Source organism: Papaver somniferum, chromosome 9, assembly GCF_003573695.1.
Source record: "Papaver somniferum cultivar HN1 chromosome 9, ASM357369v1, whole genome shotgun sequence".
Lineage (NCBI taxonomy): Eukaryota > Viridiplantae > Streptophyta > Magnoliopsida > Ranunculales > Papaveraceae > Papaver > Papaver somniferum.
In genome coordinates, this window is record NC_039366.1 from 166,883,881 (window position 1) to 166,888,806 (window position 4,926).

The window sequence follows — 4,926 nt, forward strand, 5'->3', positions numbered from 1 at the left end:
TATGTCAAAATAACTTTCGTATTGGAAACCACCTTTGTCGGATCTTTGCCACTCTTCTCGACATCTTCATTCCACATCTGCTTCACCTGCACTGCTTTTTCCGTGTCACAACATTTGCATGGTTAAAACTCCATATTCACTAACGCCTCTGATGATTCCATGGAAACGATGAGACAGCCCTTCGGGATCACGAGAATTGATGTTACCGGTTTATTCACGAATTTTTTCAAATATCTTTCCATAAAATGTAGCCCCATATTGTTGGCAACTATTTACTGCAAAGAATACATAATATCTACAAATTGATTCATCTTCATCCATCATAAACTTGACATCACGAACTCTAGTGAATTTTTGTTATGTTTGTTGTTGTGATTGTTGCCAGGGTGTCGCCATGATTGTTGAGATTGTGTTAGAGAATGTGTGATTGAAATGAAGGAAAAATGAATATTGAGATGGTATGTGATCGTGTAGAGAAGGTGTGATTGAAATGAAGGAAAACGATTACTTAAAGAGAACTCAAAGGTAGTTGTTGCATCAAACATATCAGATATATCCGTTGGCAGGTAAATTAGGGCGCAAAATAAGTTGTGTCGCCGTCGGCTTCAGTAGCTGAAGAGTGAGGTAGAGCCGCACGTTTTCACTAGTCCAGAAAGGGCTCTAAATCACGTTTTTAAATGAAACATTAATTATGTAATTAGGATTTCACAAATAAATTCCGTCATATTACATGAAAATAATGGGATCCACCATTTAACATAAAAAAATTGTTATTCTAAAACGTGATATTTTTCTAGGCGTGTGATTTAACAATGAACCATAAAATTACGGAATACATCCGTCATATTATTTTGGTCTTTACACGCCCATCATTATTCCTTTATTATGTGCCCAAAAATGGTTAGCCAGCGGCTCAGCAAAATGCATCTGAAATGGTTAGCCACCAGCATACTTGCCATCCTCACATAACGGTTAGCCAGCGGCTTAGCAAAATGTATCTGAAATGGTTAGCCACTAGCGGCTTAGCCAGAGCCATATTAGTTCACATCTAGCATACCCCAAAACCAATTCCCTCTGCAAACCGCCGATTGTTATTTTCGCTCTGGAAACCTAACTACCAAAAGAGGAGAAATATCAGATTCATCTCTAATACTGTAACTGATCAGAAGAAGAAGACAATATTGAGTAAGTAAACCCTTTCATCTTTGAACTGGTTTTTGCTTAAGTTTCTTTTTCATTTTCAAATCTAGAATCCATAATTGCAAAGATTTTGATCATTATACTTATAATCAGAAAGGAATGAATTGGTTTGATCATTAAGTGTATACTTTCATGTGTTTCTGAATTACCCCTTTTAATGATTACTTGATTAATGTCTGGTTGTTGATTAGGTATTCCATATTAGGTATGAGGTTCTTTAAATACGAGTTTTACTAGTGAAAAATTGAAAGAAAGCATTACCCATTATATAGGATAAGGATTACAGTGTTATGGGTATCTGTGATTTTTAAACCCGAGAAAATCTGTATCTATTTTCTAGGGTTTTAGGAATAAATTAGATTATAAGGAGAAGTTGGAGAGGGATTTGAGGTTTTTTTTTCTTTTTTTTTGATTTAGAGGTGGAAGGAGATGGAAACATGATAGCATCAGGGTAAATTTGGTGATGATAGTAATTGGGTTTGCAGTAAGTACGATGTTTATTTTATTTGTATATACAAGACTCGTGTGTGCTAGAATTCAGTTGAATACTGCTAGGCGTTCATTTCCAGCAGCTACAAGATCTGATATCGGAATGGTAGTTTGCACCTTCCTTCTCGGAATTCAGTTGAATGCTGCCAGGCGTTCATTTCCAGCAGCTACATGATATAATGAGATTAATTATGTTGGTCTTGTGTAATTTCTACTGAATTGGAATGTATTCTTTTGGTTTTCTGTTTGATTGGCACCATCCAAGTGTTAGTAACATATAGAAGCCCTTGAAATCACTGAAATACTAAAAATTTGGGTAAACTGTGTGCTTTTTGTTCAGTCTGTGGGGGGTTTACCCTGTTGTTTTGACTGGACAATTGAACTAAGTAACTGAAATGTGTTTAACTGAAATATGTTTTTCAAGGCTTGTGCTGTCTCTGTTAATAGATAGCCATATCTATTAGTTGGTAATTAAAATATATGGGAACAAGAAATCCCTGCTAATTTTCAAGGTGATTTTCTTCAAAAAAATTGGATTTTTTGAAGACCAAAAATTGGCTAGTTACTTCGAATGATTCCTTTTATGGTTCAGTTCTTGTGCGAATAAATGATTAGGGGGCACAATAACATAACTTCTGTCCAAATCTTGCATAAGTATGTTCTTTGCTTGACTTTCAGCCTCTGCGTGTCAGGTGAATATGACTAGTTTATGCGATAGACTCCATGTTTAGACTAATTTATTTGGAAGGTGCAATTTGTTGTATTTTAGTAATGTAATAGGTGGTTCTAGACTTTGTAATTTGTTCATCACGAATATAAGATTGGGGATTCTGTGCTCGATGCAGCTTCTGGGGACATAACTTACCATGACCTAGATTAAGAGTGTTTACTTTTTAACTGAGTTTTGTGGCTTAATTACTACTCTACATATGTATCCTGCTTATCCATACAGATAAACGTACAAGCTTTGGATTTTTCCTGTATCAGTCCCCTGTAAGTAATATATTTTCATTTCATAGTTCTTATATCAGTCCCCTTGTTCGCAATTAATTCAGTTCCTGATACTCGTTGTAGCTTTGTCAGCTCCACCTCCACCACTGAAATTTCGTGCAAGAGTCATAAGCCCCTTTTTCTCGCAAGTGTTTAGGATTAGACCATCTTAAAAAAATTTATTGCCTGGTATGCAAGCACTGTGGTAGATAATTTCCAGGTTCTTAAAGTTGAGCCGGAATTAGATTGAAACATTTAATCGCTATCTTTATTAATCTCATCTCGGAATTCAGTTGAATGTTGCTAGGCGTTCATTTAAACTCCGACTTCTCTCAGCACACTACTACTGTCTCAATCTATCTCAACTGCAACTGAGTTGTTGAATTAAAAAAGCTTTTAATTTGTTGAACGATTTCCAACCCCATCTCGTCTACATCAACTTGTATCACTCCCTTGATAAAGGGTTATTGGATTTGAGTTTTATTTACCGCGCCACACGATTGAGCCTTTCGTGATCTGCGTGTGATTACGAATATATGTGTAACATGTTTCTGAAGAAAATCTATTTTTCACAAGCTGGAACCTGGGAGGAGAAGAACCTTAATTCCTGGCTAGTGGTCGGATAAAGGTATGTAACTTTTCTAATGTCCGTTATTTATTTTTCACAACTTCACATGACATCTGTAACAAATATATTGTGGACGGTGGACCTAGGGACAAATCTTTAACTATTTTCTTGGTTTCCTATAAGTTCTGCTAAAGGCAAAAATTCAGTGTGTGAATGTTCTGATTCGTTTGAGCCTCCTATTAAGTATTAATATAAGACTGATTCTTCATTCTTGTATATCTCGAATTTATACATGATTTGATTTCAGTCTGCATCAGCTCCTATCCTGTATCACCACCACTGCAACTAGACATTGTACTGAATTAGGACCCTCCTTGCCAAATCCACATTAATTTTTCTCCCACTATACCAAAGTTTTTACATCTGTCAGCTATTGGATATGCTATTTGCTTTCTACCACCTTCGTTTCTGTTGTTTTTCTTTGGAAGGAAAACTCTTGTGCTCTGAAGCATCTATGTCTCTCTGGTTTAACTTGATTTCTATGTTTGGATATATATCCAGGCAAGGGTTGGATATTATTTATTTATAGCCACTTGATGTGCGACTTATTTGGTAGTTAATTAGTCTTCAAGTGGATGTACATTATCCGGTGTACCAGTAGTCAATTTGTAAATTATTGGTACAGGCCGTGGTGCATAATAGTGCATGTCCTAGGATTTATTCTTCACTGTAATCCAGTCTGATGGACCAAATAGATGAATAAACTATTTAGAAACTAGTACCGAATCCATCGTCGGAGAAGGAAGACATAAGTAATGCATTAATTTAATCATACAGTTATGTATGTCATTGTTAGCACTTAGCCAAATAGAATATTTCCCTTGCCCATTGGATACTTGATAGTTTCAGCACAATGAGTGCAAACTTGACGCATTATATCACAAAATGAATTTGCATTAGAAAGGTCTCAAGGCATAAGTAGTATTTGTTGTCTGACTGTAGATTAACCACTATTGGTAAGAAGCTTATCATCTCCATATTGAAAGTTTTTCTGAATTTGAGGTTCTGGGTAAGATGTGTGATCTGGTGCAGTTCTATGGTCGTCTATTACTAGTTGCCTTTTTATCTTCAAGTTGCCTCATTCAGTATTTTGAGAGTTCAGCTTATCTAACTTGATCCTTGGTCCTGGTTTTCTGGAACACTTCTCTGTTGTTTTATTAGTGGAGGTTCCTAATAAGTTGTTTTAGTAGTTCGTTTGATGCAATCCGGCTGGTGATGTCTGTTTAATTGAATTTTTTTGAATTCGACTGTTTGGATTTGCATACTTCATTCTTTCTGATTTTTCTATCTTTTGTCACTCCCATAATAGGATCTTATTGTTTTTATTTTCATATCTCATTTAGGTTAACTTGAACATGAAGTGATGTCTGTTAGACCTCCAAGCGAAAAATGGACGCATGCAGAACGATAGTCATCTGCATTTGTGGCAGGAGGTGAATCCTTTCTCAGGTTCAAAAAAGAGACTCCAGGGGAAGATACATTATACCTCTGTGTATCCATTTACAAAACTGATTATGTAAACTTCCAGTGGTTTATGGGAACCACAAAGACACTAATGAGACATTTATCCATTCCTCTCAAGCTACCTTAGTTTTTTATTGCAAGGATCAAGGATGAAA

At 35.9% G+C, this 4,926-nt stretch overlaps 1 long non-coding RNA gene across 1 annotated transcript; it reads left to right on the forward strand.

Annotated features, from left to right (window-relative positions):
* Positions 1–1,076: 1,076 nt before the first annotated feature.
* Positions 1,077–4,682, forward strand: LOC113314076. Its single transcript, XR_003342250.1, has 3 exons — positions 1,077–1,185; positions 1,618–3,307; positions 4,651–4,682. It is a non-coding gene; the product is annotated as an uncharacterized LOC113314076 (long non-coding RNA).
* Positions 4,683–4,926: the final 244 nt, after the last annotated feature.